At 36.8% G+C, this 24,464-nt stretch overlaps 1 protein-coding gene across 2 annotated transcripts in view; it reads right to left on the bottom strand.

Moving 5' to 3' along the window:
• PDE4D (phosphodiesterase 4D) overlaps window positions 1-24,464 on the bottom strand; it is a 1,409,587-nt gene that overhangs the window by 1,159,373 nt on the left and 225,750 nt on the right. The window contains exon 2 of one of the 2 annotated variants that reach the window (XM_046671305.1): window positions 18,877-18,961. The exons of the other annotated variant lie outside the window; for it this stretch is intronic. The gene's annotated coding sequence lies outside the window, so the exon portion shown is untranslated. The remainder of the gene's footprint in view (window positions 1-18,876; window positions 18,962-24,464) is intronic. 2 annotated transcript variants of the gene reach the window in all.

Raw genomic sequence — 24,464 nt, 5'->3', positions numbered from 1 at the left:
GAACTTTGTAAATTGAAAACATATACATATTTCTGTTTTTCAAATATTTGTGCTGTTGATAAAATGCAAAGTAATTCAAAAGCAACTTTTTTAATCAAGTGTTTTTACAATTCATAGATGCTAAAGGTAATAATTAGCATCCCCTGTGAGGTTTGCAGAGCTTTGTGACATTAGAACAGGTTGGGAAAAAGGAGACTAGGCAAAAGCAGAAACACAAAGAAATGAAAGCTGTAACCATGAAGAAATAGGAATCATTGAAAGTTTTCTAAGATTCACTATGTATAGAACTGGCTAACAAAGATGGGGGGAAAGTACTATAAAACTTAAAAATGTTGTGAAAGAAAAATAAGCAATTAGATGGAAATTGATATGTCTAGATGTCTATTCCAGCGTCCAGATACATTATAAATTTGGATGTCATCTCCACTTCATTACCAAAACGATGTTTTTAGCTACTCAATCCCCTGGAGGAAATTATTCTTCAAGAATGTACCTCCAATTGCATAAGAAAAACAGTGTTCCAATTACTGAAATACACTTTATAATAAAATTGCTCATAATATTCGATAACCAAAAGTTAGTAGGTTCACTTTCATATAAGAAGCCGAAGTATTTTTATTTATGAGAGTATTTTTATTTATAAGCCACTTACAAAGGAAATGCCAATAAAATTTCACTGTGGAAATTTTAACATGATACAGCTTCAAAGCATGCTTAATTTGGCATATCCAAAGAAGCAATATCTTCCAGATGTTGCAAGTGGGAAGCCCACTCCAATTGTAAATGACTCATGCTTACAGATGTCATTTAACAAGCTGCCAGAGCATTCAGCTGTGGAGTAGGATTTTCAGCTAGTTCAAACATACATTCAAAATAATGTACTCCTAGAGTATCAAGTTCTTTTTGTACTTGCAGTCCATATCCTTCTACTTGAGTAAAAACTACTCTTTATTTGGCCATGGTTCTATATGTAGTTTGACTATTCTTTTTTATCTTTCTTCAAAGCAACAAATGTCTACCAGTAAAACGAAAGCATATTATAGGCAAAAGCTCAATTATCTGATCAGGTACAGAAATTCATTTGCATCAAATGGGTTATTTTTCCTTAATGTTTCCTGTTTATAAGTAAGTACCCACCATTCAACTAACATAAATGTGTTTACCTAAAAAATCAGAGAAGTTATCTATCTTCATATCCATTTAAAAGAGGAAAAATCTTTCTACTTGTTCCAAAATGGGATATAAAGACATTTCTGAAGCAATTTCAAACAAATGTATTCCTCTGAAATTTGATTTTGAAAAAGAAAACACAACTGAAAATTACACAGAGGATACTTAAAATAAATCATAACTATGGAACAACAATTACTATATCAGGATACATAATTAGGTGACTAATTACACCAAAAATGCAATTGCACACTCAGATATTCACTAACCTCCACCATTTTCCCTCCCTCTCCAACCTCTCAACTTCTTCCAGTGTTTTTCCACGTCAATTTTAGCTTCTATATCATTTTTTTCTGTCTATTAAGAACAATTTGTTGAATGGCTTTATCTCTTTAACACATACAATTCAATTATGTTTTCTCATCAATGTATCTAACAGCGAGGATGATTTGTGCAGATTATCTAACCCTTCATTTTCTACTTATGTGACATTTGCAAGTCAGTGACATACAGGAAATTCTTGTTCTTTAGTTGTATCATCTATCGAAATAAGAAAAAATACGCCAAATAGATGGATGACATTTGGATGTATTACAGTGGATTCAAACACAATGCAATTCTGTTACATTTTAACAGTCATCATTGAAATTTTAGGTCTCTGTTTTACTTACTCTTTTGAGGTACTCTTACTTCAAAAAAGGAAAGAAGAAAACTATTTTTAACATATTTTTAAAATTATCCACAAGATTGCGTCTTAATTACAGACAGAAAGAAAGATTTAAAATTTAAATGATTAGCACAAATCTCTAAATAAGTGTAAAATGCTGCTTTTTATCAGCTTTCTGTTAAGAGGTTCCAGTTCAAACAGCTTCCAGCTGGCAATCTTTAGTGCTGCTCTGCTCAGTTTACTACTAAAACCACTGAAGACAAGCTTTAAAACCAAAACTAACAGACAGCTAATACCATAATCTAGAAAGATAGATTCTAACTTTGAAACTGTAAGAGAATTTAGTGATTCCATGGCATACCCAGCATCCACTTCCAATTGCTAGGCTCACAGACACAGAAAACTAAGAATACATCCTTCTGTCCTTTATAAGGAAAGAGCCACCCAGAGTTCTTAGCCTTGGGAATTATACTCTGAGGCTAATACTCTTTCTCTCACCATTCTACCATCTTTAAGAAAAAAAGTGAGCAGAAAGTAGGACAGAGAGGCCTGTAGTACATGTTCTAAAAGTCTTAGTCTGCATAGGTAGAAGCTTTGGTGGATGGAGCAGTGAAGAAAGGTGAATGGGGAACAGAGGAATAACCTGATTTGCTGGGAATTACAGATACCATATAAAATTTCTCCTTAGAGTATAAAAGATTCAGGCTATGAGAGTTGAAAGATCGAACTACAACTGAGGGGAGGTATCTTAAATAAAAACTGTCAGAAAATGGTAGGTGAAATGGAAATAATGTCCATTAAACCATAATGTGAACATTGATGTTTTCTTCACCGTTACAGTAGAAAATGAGTTGGAACAAGGAAAATCCACTCAACCTGTGCATCTTTATGGCATTACTTAAAATTGAATAGAAGAAAATATTTAGGCATAGAACAGGGAAAAGACAACAGTGCTCCAAAAATTTAGAGCAAACTTCTGAAAATTTTCTTACTGCAGAATCCAAAAGAAAATTTCAGAAAAAAACTTGGTATCCTCATTTTGAATAAAGAGATATGGCCTCTATGAAAAGGAAACAGGATGAAATGAAGAGGATTCCAGGCAGCTTAAAAAAATAAATAGGGAGAAATAAAAAGAGGAAATGTTATTTTAAAAAAGAAAGATTACAAAGAAACTAAAAACAGAGTAGAAGTATTAATTTATACAGAAGGTGGTGCATTTAAACATTACTTAACGGTTCTACAAGATCTCATAGGGAAAAGAAAAAGGAAAATTCAATAGAAAAGAAGTGGAAAAATAGAAACTAAAGAGTTATACAGTTAATCAGTGTTTCTAGAGGAGAGCCCAAAGAAATAGAACAGAAACAATAATCAAAAATGTACTTGAAGAAAAGTTTCTTAAGCTCAGAAAAAGGAGTCACATGGCTCCAAGAAAAAAATAAATGAGTAACGACCTAAACCTTAACATATCTAAAATTTTTTAAACTAATGAATAAAGAAAAAATTCTGCAAGATTCCAGGCAAGATTAAAAATGCTTACCCACAAAACATTTTTAAACATGCTAGATTTTGTGATGTCATCAACATGGCTGAATAAGAGTTTTCCATCATTTACCCCTAAAAGAATATCAATTTTGACAATCATCCAGAGATGAAAGAGCCTTTGTGGAAATCCAAGAGCCCAGCAGAGAAGTTCCAGCACACAGTTGAAGCAGAAAATCAGAGACTGGATGCACTAAAGAGGGTAAGGAACAGTTTCACTTTACCCACATCACTCCACCCCCAAAGCTCACTGAGCACAGCTCAGTGTCAAGAGAGACCTTCAAAGCCCACAATTTCTCCCACAGGGGAAAGTGAGTGTGTGCAAGAGAGCATATGCTTTGCTCAGCTGTGCAGGATGTTGGAAAAGTGACTCACTTCTTTCTCACCCCATCCAGAATACTGAGACATGAGCTGGGGGGCAGTGAGTTGCAAGGAGACAGGAATGATGAGTGAGGGCTCAGATCAGAATGCATCAGAGGAATAAGGATCCTAATAACCACTTCACAGACTCCATCAGGAAGCCTGCCCATGAGCTGCTGGGAATGCCTCACCTGTGGATCCCCCAAAATGACTTACTGACAATCCCAATGCTCCACAAGCCTAACTCACACACACTCTCATTCTTGGCCTGCTCACTATGTGTGTCCCCAAGTGTAAGGGTGGTGAGAATGAGCCTTTGCAGACAGCTAGTGAGCACAGCAGAAAGTTAGCCTGACTTTGCAGGATTAGGAGAAAATATACAAACCTGAGCATTCAGCACCACCCTAGGGAAAGCAAGTAAAAATCTGTCAGCACATGGCTGGGCTTTGCAGCATCAAGAGAAGGCATACAACATTAAGAATTCCCTCATAAGAGTGACCAAGAAGTGTGGAGAAAGCATATCCATAGAAAAGATCTGAGAAAGCTGCAGAATCCCTAACAGGATTGAAAGAAAGTATTTCTTTCCTGAAGCCAGTCAATAAAGACTGCAGGAGGTGACTGCTTCTTCAAATGGGAAGATGGCAATGCAAGACCTCAACAAACATGAAAAGTTAAGGAAATATGACCCCACCAAAGGAACACAATAATTTTCTAGTAATTGACCCCAAAGAAATGAAGATCTGCAACTTTCCTGATAAAAATTCAAAAACAGTTGTTTTAAGGAAGCTCACTGAACTACCAGAAAACACAAAAAGACAATTCAACAAAATCAGGAAAACAATACAGAAACAAAATGAGAAGTTTAACAGAGAGATATAAATCATTAAAAAAAGAAATTCTAGAGCTAAAGAACACAATGAATAAAATGAAAAACACAGTAGAGAGCATCAATATCAGACTGAATCAAGCAGAAAAAATCTGTGAAGTAGGAGACAGATCACTTGAAATTATCCAGTCAGAAGGGAAGAATAAAAAAGGATGAAAAAGAACCAAAAAAGCCTATGTGAAGTATGGAATACCATTAAGAGAAATAATCTATGCATTTTGAGAGTCCCAGAAGGAGAAGAGAAGCAGAAAGAGGCACAAAGCTTATTTAAAGAAATAACGGCTGAGAACTTCTCAAATCCAGGGAGAAATTTGGACATCCAAGTTCATGGATCTCATAGTTCATCCAAAATTTCAATTCAACATGATGTTCTCCAAGACATATTATAATAAAACTAAAATCAAAGACAAACAGAATTTTAAAAGCAGCAAGAAAAAAAACCCTCACATACAAAGGAATGACCATGAGGCTATCAGCAAATTTTTCATCAGAAACTTTGCAAACCAGGAGAGAGTGAGATGATATATTCAAATTGCTGAAAGATAAAACAGTCAACCAAAAATACTTTACCCCACAAAGTTGTCTTTCAGAAATGAAGGAAAGATAAAGACTTAAACAAACAGAACCCGGGGGAGTTCATCACCACTAGGCCTGCCTTACAAAAAATGCTGAAAGGAATTCTTCAAGCTTAAATGAAAGGATGCTAATAAGTAACAGGAAAACATGAAAATATAAAACACAGTGGTAAAAGTAAGTATATAGTCAAATTCAGAAACTCTAATACTGTAATACAGTGCTGTGTTAATTACTTAACTCTAGTATAAAGGTTAAAAGACGTATTAAAAACAACTATAGTTAAAATAATTTGCTAATGGATACGCAAAATAAAATGAGGTAAATTGTGACATCAAAAACATTAAATGTGGGCAGGGGAAGCAAAAGAGTAGAGCTTTTGTATGCAATTGAAGTTAAGCTGTTACTAGGTTAAAATAGAGTGTTATGGATGTTTCATGTAAGCCTCACGGCAACCACAAAGAAAAACTTACAGTAGATACATAAAAGTAAAAGAGAAGGGAATCAAAGCAGACGACTACAGAAAATAAACAATTCAAAAAGGAAGACAGCAAAAGAGGAAGAAAGAAACAAGCAACTATAAAACAGCTAGAAAACAATTAATAATGGCAGTAGTAAGTCCTTACCTATCAATAATTACGTTAAATGTAAATGGATTAAATGCTCTAGTCAAAAAACATGGAGTATCTGAATAGATAAAACACAAGATCCAACTTTATGCTGTCTAGAAGAGACTCACTTCAGTTTCAAGGACACACATATTATCAAAGTGAAGGGATGGAAAGAGTTATTCCATGCAAATGGAAACCAAAAAAAGCAGGGACAGCAAAATTTAAATCAGACAAAATAGACTTTAAGTCAAAAGCTATAACAAGAGACAAAGAAGGTCATTATATAATGATAAAGGGGTCAATTCATCAAGAGGATATAACAACTGCAAATGTATATGTATCCAACATCGGAGCATCTAAATATACTAAGCATATACTAACAGATCTGAAAGGAGAAATAGACAACAATACAATAATAGTAATGGGCTTCAATATCTCACTTTTAACAATGGGTAGATCACTAGAAAGAAAATCAATAAGGAAACAGCAGACTGTAACAATGCTATGGATCAAATGGACCCCACAGATGTATTTAGAACATTCCATCCAATAGCAGCAGAATACACATTCTTATCAAAAGCACATGGAACATTCTCCAGAAAGATCATGTTAAGCTACAAAAAAGTCTTAGCAAATTTAAGAAGATTAAATGATACTGAGTGTCTTTTCAAACCAAAATGGTGTGACCTTAAAAGTCAATAACAGGAGGGAAACTGGAAATATCACAAATACTTGGAAATTAAACAACACAAGCCTGAACAACAAATGACTCAAACAAGAAATCAAAAGGAAAATCAAAAAATATCTTGAAACAAAAGAAAATAGAAACACAACATACAAAAATTTATGGGACGTAGGAAAAGCAGTTCTAACAGGAAAGTGTATAGCAATAAAGGCCTACATTAAGAAATAAGAAAAGTCTCAAACAACTTAACTTTACATCTCAAGGAATTAGAAAAAGAACGAACTAACCCAAAATTATCAGAGGAAAATAATAAAGATCAAAACAGAAATAAATGAAACAGAAACTAGGAAAACAATAGAAAATATCAACAAAACTAAGAGGTGGTTTCTTAGAAGAGAAACAAAATTGACACCTAGCTGGACTAAGACAAAGAGAGATATGGCTCAAATAAATAAAGTCAGAAATGAAAGAGAAAACATTATACCTGATACCAAGATACAAAGGATCAGATGAGACTACCATAAACAATTACACACCAACAAATTGTATAACCTAAAAGAAATGTATAAATTCCCAGAAACATGCAACCTACTAAAATGGAATCATGAAGAAATAGAAAATCTGAACAAATAATTAGTAAGGAGATTGAATCAGTAATCAACAACCTTCTAATAAAAGGAAAGCCCAGGACCAGAAGGTTTTACAGATGAATCCTACCAAATATTTAAAGAAGAATTAAATCCAATCCTTATCAAACTCTCCTAAAAAATTGAAGAGGAGGAAACACTCCCAAACTCAATTTACTAGGCAAGCATTATCCTGATACCAAAGCCAAATAAGGATACTACAAGAAAAGAAAATTACAGGACATATTCCCAATAAATATAAATGCAAAATGTTTTAACAAATCAAATTCTATAGCACTATAAATACACCATAATCAAGTGGGATTTATTCCAGGGATGCAAGTATGGTTCAACATCTGCAAATCAAGTATGATACACATTAACAAAATGAGGGATAAAAATCATATGATCTTCTCAATAGACGCAGAAAAAGAATTTGACAAAATTCAATAGTCTTTTAAATGAAACTCTTAACAAATTGGGTATGGGAGGAATGTACTTCATCAGAATAAAGGTTATACATGACAAGATCACAGCTAACATCATACTCAATGGTGAAAGGTTGAAGTGTTTCCTCTAGGATCAGGAGTGAGACAAGGGTGCCCATTCTCATCACTTCTATTCAACATTGTACTGGAAGTCCTAGCCAGAGTAGGTAGGCAAGAAAAAGAAATACAAGGCATCCAAATTGGAAAGAAGTGAAACTATCTCTGTTTGCAGATAACATGATCTTACATACAGAAAATCCTAAAGACTTCACAAAAAAACTGTTAGAACTAATAAACAAATTCAGTAAAGTTACGGAATACAAACCACATACAGAAATCAGTTGTGTTTCTATACTCTAATAATGAACCATTGGAGTAGAAAATAAAGAAAACAAAAAACACATTCTCATTTACAATAAAATCAAAAACAATAATATACTTAGCAATAAATTTAACCAAAGAGGTGAAAGATTTGAATGTTGAAAACTATAAAACATTGATGAAAGAAACTAAAGAAGGCACAAATAAATGGATCAAAAGAATTATTATTGTTAAAATGTCCATGCTATCCATAGTCATCTATAGATTCAGTGAAATCTCTGTAGAATTCCAATGGTATTTTTCACAGAAATAGAAAAAAAAATCCTACCATTTATATGGAACTACAAAAGTCCCCAAATTGCCAAAGCAATTTTCAGAAAGAAGAACAAAGCTAGAGGCAACACACTTCCTGATTTCAAACGACATTACAAAGCTATACTAATCAAACAGTATGGTACTGGCATAAAAACAGACACATAGACCAATGGAACAAAGTTGAGAACCCAGAAATAAACCCATGCATAGTTCGTTAACTAATATTTGACAAGGGAGACAAGAGTACTCAACAGGGAAAGGATAGTCTCTTCACTAAATGGTGCTGGGAAAACCGGATATTCACATGCAAAAGACCACTGGACCACTGGACCACTGGACCCCTATCTCACCCCATACATGAAAATCAACTCAAAATGGATTAAAGACTTAAATGTAAGACCTGAAACCATAAACTCCTAGAAGAAACACAGGAAAAATTCTCTTTGACATTGGTCTTGGCAATTACTTTTTGGATTTGACAGCAAAAGCACAAGTAATAAAGGCAAAAATCAACAAGTGGGGCTTCATCAAACTAAAAAGCTTCTACACACCAAAGAAACAATCAACAAAATGAAAAAGCAACCTATAGAATGGGAGAAAATACTTGTAATCCATATATCTGATAAGGGATTACATCTAAATTATGTAAAGTACTCATACAACTTGATAGCAAAAAAAACCCAAATAATCCAATTAAAAAACGGGCAAAGGAATTGAATAGACATTTTTCCAAAGACATACAAATGGCCAACACATACATGAAAAGGTTCTCAACATCAGTAATTATCAGGGAAATGCAAATCTAAACCACAATGAGATAACACCTTACACCTGTTAAAATGTCTACTACCAAAAAGGAAGAGAAAACAAATGCTGGCAAAAATGTAGAGAAGAGGGAGCATTTGTGCACTGTTGGTGGGACTGTAAACTGGTGTGGCCACTATGGCAAAGAGTACGGAGGTTCCCCAAAAAATTTAAAATAGAACTAGCATATAATCCAAGAATCCCACTTCTGACTTTATATATAAAGGAAATGAAATCATCATCTCGAAAAGATATGTGTACTCCCATGTTCACTGCAGTATTATTCACAATAACCAAGGTTTGGAAACAAGCTAGGTGTCCATCAATGGATAGATAAGGAAAATGTGATACACACACACACACACACACACACACACACACACAGGAATATTATTTAGCCTTAAAAAAGAAGTAAATCCTAGGCTGGCCTGGTGGCATGGTGGTTAAGTTCATGCACTCTGCTTCAGCAGCCCAGAGTTCACAGGTCCTTATCCCAGGCATGGACATACAGATAACTCTCAGGCCATGCTGTGGCAGCATCCCACATACAAAACAGAGGAAGATTAGCACAGGTGTTGGCTCAGGGCCAATCTTCCTCACCAAAAAAGGAAAAGGAAGTCCTGCCAATCGTGACAATATGGAGGGCATTACTCTAGGTGAAATAAGCTAGACAGACGGAGACAAATACTACGTCGTATCACTTATATGTGGAATCTTAAAAGAAAAAACAAACTCATAGAAACAGAGAGTAGAAAGGTAGTTGCCAGGTGCTGAGGGGTGGGAAAAATGGGGAGAGGTTGGTAAAAGCATACAGACTTTCCATTATAAGATGAACAAGGTCCAAGGATCTAATGTACAGCATGGTGACTCTAGTTGATAATACTGTATGTATAATAAATTTTGCTAGGAGAATAGATCTTCAGTTTTCTCACCAAAAAGATGATAAATATGTGAATATGTGAGATGGTGATGTGTTAATTAACTTGATTATAGAATCTTTTCACAATGTATACATACATCAAATCATCATGTTGTACACTTTAAATATATTACAGTTTTGTCAATTATACCTCAATAAAGCTGAAAAAGAAGAAAAAATAGATCACATATTAGAGGCAGATAAAAATATCGGAAAGCTATAACACGTAGAAATTAAATAGACCATCTATCTACTCACAGAACGCACAAGTATGTGAAACATACACACAAACACAATGGAAATTAATATCCGAAGACAACATTAAAAATAACAACATAAAGGCAAGCTCGAAAATAAAGCATCCTAAATGGCGCAGACTAAAGAAGAAATCAAAATTGCAATTACAAACTATTTTAACATTAAGAACAATTAGAAAATCTACAGTAGTTGCCCCTTTATCTGCAGGGAGATACGTTCCAAGACCCCCAGCAGATGCCTGAAACCGCAGGCAGTACCAAGCCCCATATGTGCTATGTTTTTCCTACATACATACCTATGATAAAGTTTAATTTATAAATTAGGCACAGTAAGAGATTAACAATAATAACTAATATTAAAATAGGACAAGTATAACAAAATACTGCAATAAAAGTTACCATAGGTCTTAGCAACCTCAGCATATGATTTTTTTTCTTTATTAAGTTGAGAATTTTCACCTTTTCACTTAAAGGAAGCACTTTACGGCTTCTCTTTGGCATAGCCAAATTGCCAACATCACTACTCTTGCACTTGGGGACCATTATTAAGTAAAATAAAGGTGACTTGAACAAAAGCACTGCGGTACCGATATAGTCGAGCTGATAACTGAGTTGGCTACTAAGTGACTAACGGCCAAGTAGCGTTTACAGCGTTTACAGAGAGAATGTACTGGGCAAAGAGATGATTCACGTCTGGCCAGGATGGAGTGGAACAGCACGAGATTTCACCACACTACTCAGAATGGCACATAATTTAAAACATACGAATTGTTTATTTCTGGAATCTTTTATTTATTATTTTCAGACCCTGGTTGACCACAGGTGACTGAAACCTCAGAAAGCGAAACTGTGGATAAAAGGGGACCATTGCAAATAAAAGCTGATAATGTATGGTAAAAGATGGCCTCAAAGGGGGAAAAATCATGGTATTTAGGGTTCTTTTTTTTTTTTTTTAAAGATTTTATTTTTTCCTTTTTCTCCCCAAAGCCCCCCGGTACATAGTTATATATTCTTCGTTGTGGGTCCTTCTAGTTGTGGCATGTGGGACGCTGCCTCAGCGTGGTCTGATGAGCAGTGCCATGTCCGCGCCCAGGATTCGAACCAACGAAACACTGGGCCGCCTGCAGCGGAGCGCGCGAACTTAACCACTCGGCCACGGGGCCAGCCCTAGGGTTCTTATTATTTTTAAAAAATTAATGAAAATAAAAGAATAAGATATCCAACTCAATAAGGTAGAGCAATTTAATAAAGGTCAACAAAATAACCCTAAGAAAAGTAGCAGTAATGAATCAATGAAAATAAAAACAGAACCAGATATTCACTTAATAAGCTAGAAAAAGGTCAATAAAATATCCCTAAGGAAAACAGAAGAAAGGAATCAATAAAAGTAAAAGCAGAAAAAAGGGCCATGCTAAACAAGAAGGAGAAAATACAAATTTCATTAAAATTACAAAGTAGATAAGCCCAAATAAGATTAAAAATACCATAAAAAATAATATATACAACCCTATTTTGATTAACATGATAATCCTGATGCAGTGACAATACCATAAGAATATGTAAATTAACAAAATGATCCAGAAAGAAATAGTAACCAGAAAATAATAGAACACATAGAGCGGAAAAAGCTCTCAGAAAATCTATCTTTTTTAAAAAAAGAACAAGGCACAGATGGTTTTAGAAGCAAATTATTTCAAAATTATACTACACCATGACATAGATTAAATGGAAGCCTACCATACTCATTTTCCATAGATATTAGAAACCTGATACCGAACCTAACAATGACTATTTTTTAAAAGATATGCTTCCTCGCTTTTATTAAAATGAAAACATAACTAAGTAAAATATTTACATAAAATCCAAGACTATATTAAAAGAAAAAATGTTACAACCAAATAAGAGTTCCAAATACTTGAAACAATGAGACAGAGGCAGAATTATTATTTTCCATAGTAATTCTTTTTCTTAAAATATCAAAGGAAAAAGATATAGTGAAAATTAAGCCATTCTAGATAATAAAGTGTATTAGAAACCTACAGCAATGAAAACATTATGATACTAGCTCCAGAGAAGAAAGATAAACAATGAAAAGAGAAAGATTAGCTGCCAAAGATAAATATGCTAAATATGTACAGCATAAAATTTTATTATTAGAAAAATGTGACATTTCAAATCACTGAAAAAGGCATAGGTTAATCACAACAAGTTATTCTGAAAATTGGCATGTACATGTCCAGCCAGTATTCAGGTCACAAGGGGAGAGATGGAGTTCCAGAGGTCAGCCTCCAACTTCAGCCAGACAAACCATTTGAAAATTAAATAACGCATCATGGTGCCAATGGGACTACGGATGTCCATCAACTCTGTCTGCATCTGCACCCCTGTCAGCCCTTTTCTTTCCTCCCCATCCTTCATTTGCCGCTGCCCTGCATCCCACTAGATTAGATAAGAGAGAATAATTATAATGTCCCCCCAAATTATGCCCCCAAAATTAACCAAAATAATTTGGCAAGAAGAGTGAAAAATCCATAAAAATTTCCTTTTCTTCACATGCCATTACTTATTTTCATGACGTTAGAAAAAATAGAGATGTTTCTATTCTATTTATGTAGAAGAGCAGGAATATGTAACCCATAAAATGCCATCAAGCACAAGAGAATACAAATTCTGTCTCAACATATGAGAAATACTTTTATATCTGAAAGCCTGGTAATTTTGAAATTCTATCATGTTTGACTTTCCAAATAACCTTCTCTTTTTCAATATGTTCTATAACATAACCTTTTGTGAGATTGAACTTAAAATAATTTTGTTTTGAGAAATTTCCGGCATTCCTTGTTGAATTCTGCAGTACCAAATATCCACGACTGGAAGTTTCTAAACTATTCTATCCCACACCCTTCTGGAATTGTTTTTAACCTTGCTGTAAACATTTAAGGACGGTCCAATTTAAAAAAAATAATAAAAAATCTTTGGTAATTGGTCACAAAACTAATGCCATTATAAGATTTTCAGCCCATCAGATAAAAAGAAAAGCCAGAAACCCCACAAAGGCTTGTGTTTCTAAATGATGCCACAGAGGCCAAAATGTTTTCAAAGTGCAGTTTAAGATGTTCACCAGTGAATGCTACCCCCTAACTCAGCATGGTTCATGATTATGGTATTATGGAAAAGGCCAAAGAAGAAAATTGCATCTGTAGTTTTCACAACCATTGTTCCTCCAGGTGCCAAAGATAATTCAGATAGCAAGACAAATGCCCTGCGACAGAGCTGAGGTATTCAAAATGGAAAATCCCCCTTGGATCGCAATCTTTTTTTCTGGAAAACAAACCTACCTCCTCACTGCCACCATTTGCCCCCAATATTTTACTGTGCTCCTGCTCAGTGATGTAGCTATGGCTGAACTCTTCTCTGGAAAAAATAACTTGGCAGATGACATCCAAGTAGAATCGTTATTTATGTTGTCTCCGTGTTTTTGCCTTTATATGTATTATAAACATATTGAGCTCTGAAAGGACATGGCTTTCTGCCTAGATCCTCACCGTTTTGTTTACTCTGAAGTGCTTGATGAGAATCTGTTAATATCACTTAAATATTGTTATGGGTAAATCTGTCAAAAAAGTCACTAATACTCAAATCAGTAAATATTGTTTATGTCCTCAGCATCTTCCCCTTGAGAGACAACCTGGGGACAAGAAGAAACAGGAATGGCTATAGGAAACTAAATTTCAATTATAATGACAATGGATTCTGTTTCCCACAACATTAAGTTCAACAGCCAAGAGCTGCCATATTTATAGAAAAATAGAAGTGTGGTAGTCACTGTTCACAATGAGTCTAGCCATAAACAATCGAACAAACAAAAACTATGGAAACCAGTGGACCCTGAAACCTAGACAACAAAACTCAACTTAGAAAAAAAGTTTGAAATAGTTAGGTAAGCATATTGGTAGATTAGATAGCAAGACCCATAGGCTTTCCTGCCTCTTCTAAGGATTTAGAAATAGATAAATTGTTTTCAATCAATTCTCTTCTCTAATAAGAATGTCCATGTGCTTGGGGTTATAATATTTCTTTGCAGAGAACACTGAAAGGACAGCTGTTGCAAAAGAAAATAAAAAAGAAAGAAAAGATTCATTCTTTCTCTCTTCACTAGATGAAAACATCAGTGACTCTGAGGCCACTGGGATATGTTGAAATGGCAAGACATTGGTGCCATGTCTAATGCAGGTGAAAGTGTGAGGTGCCAATTTTTAGTTCCACATAGCAATGCTAACTTGCTTATGTATCATATAACCATGTTGATTACTGGCTAGATTATTGAATATAACACTTTAGACACTATGTAAGACAGGTAGACCGGTTAATATCACAATAAAAAGATCTTAATATGGAAATTCTTGGTGGTTTTTCTTCATTTAAATCCATAATCTAAAGTAAAAGTAATACCATTTGAGGGTACTTCTCCTTGAGTTCACCTTGGGGTTTTATGGAAATGAATTGGTTGATTTGTGAGTGTGTGTGCCTTTTTTGTTCTTTAAGCAGTGGATAAGAATAGTACATAATCACTAATGCTTGATACAGTTGCCATATTGAAGTGGCATCATGCAGACCCTTTTCATTCTTCAAATTCTTTTCTTTGTGGATTTCCATTATCTGCCATCAAATGTGAGGTCTTCCCAATATTGGCCCTCTCTTTGATCTTACAGTTATGAAATCCAAGAAAACAGTAATCCTACTTTACCGACACTTTTTGGATCACATCTAGAGAATTATGTTTTACTATGAATACCTCATTTTAAGAGGAACAATAAAAATGATGGCTAGGGTAGTAGAAGGTTTGGGAACAATGACATATAAATAATATCTGGTGGAAATGAAGGTGGCTCACCTGGGGGGGGGGGGGTGGCGAGGCTTAAAGGAGTCTGAAGAGTCATGAATGAGGGAAACGGATTGAAACGTCTTCTGTGAAACTCCAGTGGGCATGAAGCAGAGACCGGCTAGATATTCAACAAACCCAGGTTTTCTTCCCAAGTACATTGCTAAACTATATTTCCCAGCCTGTCTTTCAGTTTAATGCAGTGAGATTGAATTCCGGCCAGTGGGATAGGGCAGAGGGGATGCATGCCTCTTCCTGGCCTGGCCCCTAAAATCTCTCAAGTGATTCTCCACATTCTCCTGAGAAGTACCTTAGAAGCAGTTAGTAGATCTCAGCCTTGTTCTTGCTATATCTCTAATATTCTTATTTCTTTATGAGATCTTTCTGTTGCCTCTTCCTTCTTTTACTCTGAGCCTTTGCTCACCTCCTTAAACACCTGCATTTGTACGGCTACTTATGAGTTTTTTTCTAGCTTCGTATGGGTACATTCATTCCCTCCCTAAACAAACAAGAAATCCTTCAAGAGGGGAAACAATCCTTCTGTGTACTCTCCTGTGCCCTCACCAGCATACCTGGTAACGTGCTTTACATACAAGAAACTTGAAATTTCACCCTTAGGCACTTGCTATTAGCCAGTTGAGGCCACTCATTAAAATAAGCATTTCTAGTGATTAGAGACACAATTCTAAATCTTCAAGTGTCTGTTCCTTGCCTTCCTCTGCCAAAAAAAAAATTTAGAAAATGAGGCTCCATTTGCTGAACTAGTTTCAGATTCACAGAAACATCTGCTCATCTTCTTGAGTGGATAGAACATTGCAGAGACTAACACAAGGGCATCAGCAGCAAAAATGGAAATCCAGCAAGCTTAGTGCACCTTTCCGTGCAAACCCTGATATCCTTTCAAAATAACCTCTAATGTTTAACTCAGCCCAGGCCTCAATGTTTAAACAAGATAAATTGGTCAATTTTCTTCATGTGAAAAAGGAACTTTTTTTCCCCTCAGCCAGTTCACTTAATAAGTATATAAACATTCAGAGGTGTTTAAAAATTTACATGTGTTCAAATGAATACTTTCCTTCCAGACTCCCCAGTCTGGAAAACAATGACTTTTAAAAAAATCCTTCCCACCTTTCTCAAATACTTTCCTCTCATTTGTGTGGATGTTATTAACTTGGATTTTTCATAAAACGTAGATACACCATGGATTGTTTGTTTAACAGCATAAGAAAACGAATGTTCCCAAGCTCCTGGAGAACAGGTCCTCAACACTGACCCGGAATTCCAGTACTTTTCTAAAGCCAATTCACACCGACTCTTCCCAGCAACTACCATATTTCAAACTTTCTCTGCTCTCCACACACCTCCACCTCTCCCTCCTGCTCTCTCACAGACAAAGATACCGTCTCTTTACAGGAAAATAGCATTCCTAGGAAGAGAACCCCCTCCTCCTCTTCATATCAAGCGTGCCAACAAGGGCATCTCTGCAAATCCTCCCCTGCCTACTCCCCTTCTCATGAGTCAACACTATCCATTATCCTTTTTCTCTTTCAAATTGCTGCCAGCTCCCTATCAATTAAATCTTTACCATTGGCTTTTAAACACACTCATGTCTCTGCTGTCTTATTAAAAAGAACCTTCCCCAAATCCTACTTGTTCTATTTGCTATTCTCTTCTCATAAGATTTGTCTATTCCGACTGTGTCCAATTGCACAGCCCTCACTCACTCTTCACCCTGCTCTAACCCATCTTCTTCCTCATCCCTCCACAAAAACAGCTCTTGCTAAGGTCACCAATGACCTCCATGTCAATAACTCTAAAGGACTTATGCAAACCCACGGTATTTGAGCAGCGTGTGATATTGCTGGTCATTCTTTGTTTATCAAAGTGCACCTTCTCTTTGTTTTCATGATTCCAGTGGTTTTCCTCCTGTCTTTTCTGACTTTCTTCTATCTCCTTTGTAGGTTGGTCTTCCTTCACACAGCCATGAAATGAAGTTCCTAAAGGCTTGGTTCTAGGCTCTCTTTTCCTACCACTCCTTAGTATCTCTCTAGGCAATGGCGCTCATGGCCATGATGTCCTTTACCACCTGCGTCCTATGATACACAAAGGTATATCTCCAGTCCAGATCTCTCCTCTTGGCTCCAGATAAACAGATTTAAATATCAACTTGATATTTCTACTTATCTCTCTCAAAGTCACCCCAAACCTGACATGTTCCAAATTGAACTTGAAATCTACCCCAAATCTGATCTGCGTCCAGTGTTCCTATCCCACTGAGCGGTGCCACCACCTAGCCAATGGCAGAAACTTACTTTTCTTCTCCTGACACCATATTCAATCTGTTACTGATTTCTGTCCATTTTGCCTCCTAACTACTTCTGAAACCTATCCACTTCTCCCCATCTTCACACCACTACTTCAGTCCAAGCTCTGTCATATCATGTTTACATCGAGCTAAAAAGAGCTGTTTAAATCATAAATCTGTCACTCATATATCTTCAATAATTTTACTTTGCCATTAGGATTAAAGATCTTTACTATGACCCAAAGCCCTTTTTATTACAAAAATATATATACCTCTAAATCACGATTTTTTAGTATCAAAGACATTTGAGTTTCAGATGAGGCCAACTTGGGTTTGCAGTCTGGTTCTGTCACTCACTACCTGCTGCCATGGGCACCTGAGCTTGTTACTTGATCTGGAAAATGGATGTAAGAGGCATCCACTAAAGGTGCTGGGGATTCAATAAGATAATGTGCATAAAGGACACGGCACCTGATGACCACTCAGAAGAATGTTATTTCATGTTCTCTCTTTTCCCCTGCTCTCCTGTTCCCTATCCTTACAGTATAAGTTTCTTGTTAAAGAATAATTAGGGTAGAGTGTCACGAAACACATCTCACTTAGCTCACCTGACATATCAAACATGTCAATAGTTAACGGAAGTTATTTTACCTCACACCTTCCCCAAAAATGCTTTATAGCAAAGTAACAATGAGACTTTGACTTGCACACCAAACAAAGAGCCCTGCTCTTTAAAGAGACACTCTAATGCCAGGCTACCTCTCAATACCAGCAGCTGTAACAGAAAAGTTTAAAATGTCTCCAAAGAGCTGGCAACTAGAGGCATCGGCAAAGACAACGTCGAACTTGAGGTCAACTGGAAGGTTAAAATAATGTACACAAAAACAAAGGAAAACTAAGTATGTTCAACCACAGCACTCAGGAAAACAGTCCCTAAAGAGACCTTGTTCAGACAAGAAAACCCAGAGATGATGACTCATCAGCTGGAAGATCCCACGCATAACGGCATGGAGGGAAAAAGAAAAAATATGGTGAGGCTCCCCAGGATATAACCATTGTAGCATTACAAAAAGCATGGCATCGGGGCGAATCATAGAACTAGGGAGTGAATATTACATTCTAAGCCGTAAAAAGAAGCACACAAAAAGTCCCAATCATTTTATTCTTGCTGAGATTCATTATATCACCTCTACTGTTCCCTAAGCTCATCCCTGGACCACCCAAGCCAAATGGAAACTGAACAATGGGAAACTGCTTAGACCTTAATGACTAGTCAGGTAGGTTCTTTGGGGCCAGAGGAAAAGTAATTATGGGGGGAAAAAACCTCCGCCCTCCTTCCATTTATTTAGCTGCAGTTCAGTAATACTGCTTCTAAAGATCCAAGATTCCTACCTGATCTGTGGGTATCTCTGCAGGTCAAAGAATACGAACTAACGACTCCCTGAAATTTGACATGAACAAAGAATACCTGAACTTTTAATAGATGACTATTTCAGTGATTAATGTTGTCCTTAATGGGCGGCAGGAAACAGTGGCTTTCTTCTGGGAACGATCTGCAAGATTTAAGACACGAATTGGTAATTATGAAAAGGAGAATTGACCTAAGAGAAATTGTATACAGCACTGCCTGATTCTCTTTTTCTTGAATTAATTTCTTTTTTATTTTGAGGTAATTGTAGTTTCACATACAATTATAAGAAATAATACAGACAGATCCTGTTGACCTTTACCCAGTTTTTCCCAATGGTAACAATATCGTAACCAGGATGTTGACATTGATGGTCAAGATGCAAAACAGTTCATCCCCACGGTGATCTCCCATGTTGCTCTTTTATAGCCACACCCAGGTCTTTCCTGCCCTTCCCCCTCCTTAACCCCTGCCAACTACTAATCCACACTGATCTGTTTTTCATTTCATAATTTTGTCATTTCAACAACGCTGTACAAATTGAATCATATAATATATAACTCTTTGGGATTATACTTTTTTACTTAGCTTAATTCTCTGGAAATTTATCTGGGTTGCAGCGTGTGTCAATAGTTCATTCCTTTTTTATTGCTGAATCATATTCCATGTTATGGATGTACCACAGTTTGTTTAACCATTCACTCATTGAAGGATATCTGGATTGTTTCCAGTTGTTACACAATTATGAATAACGCTGCTATAAATATCCACATACAGGTTTTTGTGTGAACATAGACGTCTTCACTTCTATAGGATAAATGCCCAGGAGTGCATTTGCTGGGTGGTTTGGCAGTTACATGTTTAGCCTTTTAAGAAACTATCCAGTTTTTTCCAGAGTGGCTATGCCGTTTTTACATTTCCACTAGCCACATATGAGTGATCCAGTCTCTCCATCCTTGCCAGTATTTGGTGTTGACATTATTTTTTATTTAACCATTCTAATAAGTGCCTCTGCCTCTACTTTAAAGATAAAAGTGAAGATAAGAGTAGAGACTTGCCTAAAATCAGAGATAAGACTGGAAACTTTAATTTAGCCACTTAAGTTTTTCCTAAAATTTGATCAGCTACATTCAGAAAATTGCACTCCTACACCACCAGAAAACTTAAAGAATTAAATAAGGAGGAATAGCCAATCACGTGACCCCATTGCATCCTGAAATATTCCACCTTGTACATGTTTTTTACGACTTTTGAATATTTCATTACCATCCCATTTAGCACTAATATGTATGACTGTCATTCTCTTAAGCAAGAAGACTGCCCATAGACAGCTGTTTGCTCATTGATGCAGACTCAATTGATCAAATAACTCATAGGTATTTCTTAGCCATTAACAGCTATTAGATTATTCTGCCATCAACTACACTGCACTTCTGCTTCTATCTTTACAACTACAGGCTTAGGTCATTTTTAAAGTTGTTCAAGCTTAGATTGTATTAACATCAAACCAAATCATATGGGCCAAACAACTGTATCTTAGAGAGATCTTTTCTAGAAGCTTCCTATCTCCCTGGAAAGTCTGAGAGTTAGCATGTCTTCTTTGCCCCATGCTTAGACAATCTACACAAGGAAAAGTGTTTGAAAGAATCTGCTAAAGCTGAACATACGCATACCTATGTACCAACTATTTTAGTCCCTGGTATAGGCCCAACAGAATTGTACACATGTGAGCCAAAAACCTACAAAAAATACATATATAGCAGCATTATTTGTAACAGCTCCAAACTGAAAATAACCCAGATGTCCATCAACAGTAGAATGAATACATAAACTGTGGTAACATAAAATATATAGTGAAATACTACACAGAAATGAAAAAGAACAAACTACTGTAACATGCAACAATATAGACGAATATTACAAATACAATGTTGACTGAATTCACTCAGTCAAAAAAGAATGCATAATGAATTATTGCATTTGCAAAAATTCAAAAATTGGATAGATAATATTACCATTTTAGGAATAGTAGATAGAAGGAGGTATAAGGAAGATCTCTGGGGTGCTCATAATGTTCAATTTCTTGATCTGGATGGAAATTACAGTCATGTGTTCACCATATGAAAATTCACCACGCCGAAAAAAAATTTCCATATTTTTCTATATTTCCGTTAAACATAATAGCTTATATAAATAGAATTTTTTTAAAAAAAGGATGAATAAATGTTCGTGATATCATCATCATAATAGTCTTTTTTTCTGAACTCAAGCAATGGTCACCACCATCTTGCACAAAAGCTCAACCTTGCTTAGTGGGTATTAGGATTCAGAGCTCTGGTTTTAGGAAACAATTCACCTGGCAGGATATTTAGTCCTCGTCACTGAGAGACATGGGCAGTTTGACCCTCTTCTGCACAGTGACTGAGTAAATGGACGCAGGAGGTGACACAACAGGGGTACAGTTGTCTGCACCCAGATAAAGTAGATAGAAACTTTCTGAGTTTTGCTGAGGTATTAGTCACTTTCTGAGAAGAGTCAGTTCTGCAGACTCTCCGAGGGAGAAAGGGACGTGGTCCTAGCAATGGCCTATCACTCTAAGAGGGTACACAGGGACCACACTCCAGGTGAGCCTCCAAGTAGGCAGATGCAATTCTGCTGTAAAGGAGACTATAAGGTTTCTGTGAAAGAAATCCTTGGTCTGATACCTAATGCTAGAGCTTCTTTGAAAAAGTATTTAGTGACTCAATTATAATGGCAGTTCATTCAGTCATTGTAAAAATACTTCTTAAGTCCCTTCTGTGTGCAAGGTACTGTGCTAGATGTGTCTATACAATGGTGAACAAGAAAGACACAACACCCTCCCTCAAACAGGGCTATCATCTAGCAAGGAAGACCAATAAATCAACCAAAACAATTAAGTGTGCAGATGGGAACACATGGGGAAAATACCAAAACTAGTCTATAGCAGAAGTTAGAAAAGGGTTCCAGGGCTTTCTTCCAACAGCAGGGAATGGTCTTGGCATCTCAGATAAGTGGGAAGGAGCACAAGGAAAGACAAAGCCAAGGGACAGCACAGCTGAATGTTGCAGAAGGAGCTGGTAACACAGGTGGAACAATCACAGCACAGGAAAGCCAAGAATGGGGCCATGCCAGCAGAGGTCCCCAATCAACCTGTGGGAGGCCGGCATTCTGACAACTCCCCATGAATCACCTTAACACTCAGAGTTCATCTCCTTTCAAGGAAAAAAGAAAAGAACAGCAACATACCTGGTGTCTGTTAATATTTTTCTCTGAATAAAAGTACTTCCTGGGACATTTGAGTCCACACCAGCTAAAAAATTTGCAGCAATTTACAGGCCTGACTAGTGCAGAGGGGATCCCAGTAAGCAACACAGCCAGTGTCTGGCGAGATCAACACACTTAATAGTGTAGATGGATCAGGAGTGACATGTCCCCTTCGCCACATTTTACATGGAATTTCTCATTTACACCATAATTATATTCTATATCCCATCAAAGGTAAGGGTAAAAAAATAGTTTGTTCAATAGTCTTAGTTACTCAACAAATCTTTATTGCATGTCATTGTGTGCCAAGGTTCCAGGGAGAACCTAGAAGGTGTTAAAAGCAAAGATACTGATAACAGGCGACCTAACAAAGTGAAAACAAACATGCTCTTTGGAACTCAATTACCTGAGGTTTAAGTTTCAACTTCTCACTAATTCAGTGACCTTGTGTTAGTTACTTAACTCCCCTCGGCCTCACTCCCATGGTGTGGTGATAAAACACTAGTCTGAAGTATTCTGCAGGTCTGAATGAGATCATGAGTGCAAAGCACCTAGAAAAGGTTCTACACCAGAATCTAGTGGTTCAGAAAGAGCTGACCCCCCCAGGTTCGAGCTCACCCCCATTCTCTTTGCACCAGCTCACTCCCTCACTGGGATTTGCACATATCTGAACACAGTATGGATGCCCCAGCTTGGCAGCCATCCACATTCCCTGTTCCTGCACACAGCTGCCCCTGGGCTGCTCCCTGTGTGGAATGCAACCTGTCCTCCGAAGGACAGACCCATGTCTTGGCTTAGGACCATTTGGGCAGGAAATTCCAAGGCCCAGATGCCCTGACCATAATTTATAAAAGGGAAAGGTGTGATTCCTTGGCCCCACAGAATCTTTACCCAATGGGCAATGGCATGGCCAGAGGGGGGCCAAATTGGGGTTCTCTAATGTGCTAGGTCAGGCAGAGGAACTTCTTGCCGAAGTCTAAGAGCAGTGCAATTTGGAAGTAAATGCTACAGGAGTATAAGATTTTTTAAGGAACAGTCTTTCAACCAGACTATTTTACTCGCTGTGTTTCTACAACAGTCTGCCTCCCTAAGCTACCCCACTCCTATAGCTATTTTATAGGAGTGCTACTCATGTTCCTTCCTTTTCATGTTTGAAACTCACTCTGAATCTCTCACAAGTTCAAGGTCTTGAGGTACTTGCTCATTGCTCTGTATATCCCACAACGTTCTTTGGATAAAATAAATAAAATCTAACCTAAACTGCATTCACTATGGTTGCTGTTAGTCAGTAGGTGGATTTAAACAAATATTTTAACTACTGTTAATCATACTTTGTATAATGACAATTTTAGAGGTGGGAAAAGTTTTAGAAATCTAAGACTAAGTCCAAGAAATACCCACAAAATTACAAGAAAAAAATCAACATCATCCAAAGGCTGTAGATTATTAGTTATCTTTATGGCCACATCACTGTCTAAAATATATTTATTCAAATTAACAACAACAACAAATTTTTAAACAGCCAATTCAGTGGTCATATATAGATACAGCCCTGACTCACTTACACACAAGAATCCTCACTCTGTCAAGGAGACATATGATTCATTAAACAGTCAGAAGGAGAAGAGTAAAAATCCTCACACAAAAGTCAAGGGGTAGGATACTCCGAGCTCAGAAATTATAACCCAGGCTCTGCATCAGGGTAACCTGTTGTCCGGGTAATTCTGACACAGAACGACATTCTAGGGGCGTATGCAAAGCTTGGGGCAACCCGCCCAAGCCAAGGTTCTAGGGCTGGGGCAGTAAGTTCAGTGGGCTGGATGGTCAAAACAAAAGACAGAAAGCCATGACTTCTTCTTGGTTGCATTATTACACTGATCTCTCAATAAGGATCCTCTCATCTCTTCTCCCATTTCCACGTATGACTCGCTCTCCTCGCTGATTCACTGCAGGGCTCATCTTTAAAATACAGATGCTAACCTGCTGAAATATCCCCAAGGCTGAAAGCTTAAAATATATGAAAGATGAATAAGTGCACCTGGGGCTCCAAGGACTAATGCCATAAAACTGTCATCATTTCCCTCCAAATGTTATTTCACCCACTCACTTGATGTACATCTGCGGCCCATTCACACTGCAGATGGCTGTGGACAGAAAATGCCTCGGTTCAAAACTAGCACGGTGGGTCTGGAGAGGCTTCTGGCGCAGTGTTGGCTCCTTCCTGGTTTTAGCTCCAAACCTTGTCACCCTAACATAAGGACACTGAACAAGCCTACGTGGAGGCTCAGAAGGATCCAAAAATGGCTTGCAACTCTGTGGCTGACTTACTAATGTGTGGCTTGAGTAAAGTATTATTTAAAAAT

The sequence above is a fragment of the Equus quagga genome, chromosome 9 (assembly GCF_021613505.1).
Source record: "Equus quagga isolate Etosha38 chromosome 9, UCLA_HA_Equagga_1.0, whole genome shotgun sequence".
Lineage (NCBI taxonomy): Eukaryota > Metazoa > Chordata > Mammalia > Perissodactyla > Equidae > Equus > Equus quagga.
Note: the sequence above shows the minus strand (reverse complement) of the source record. Positions and strands in the feature narration are given on the sequence as shown.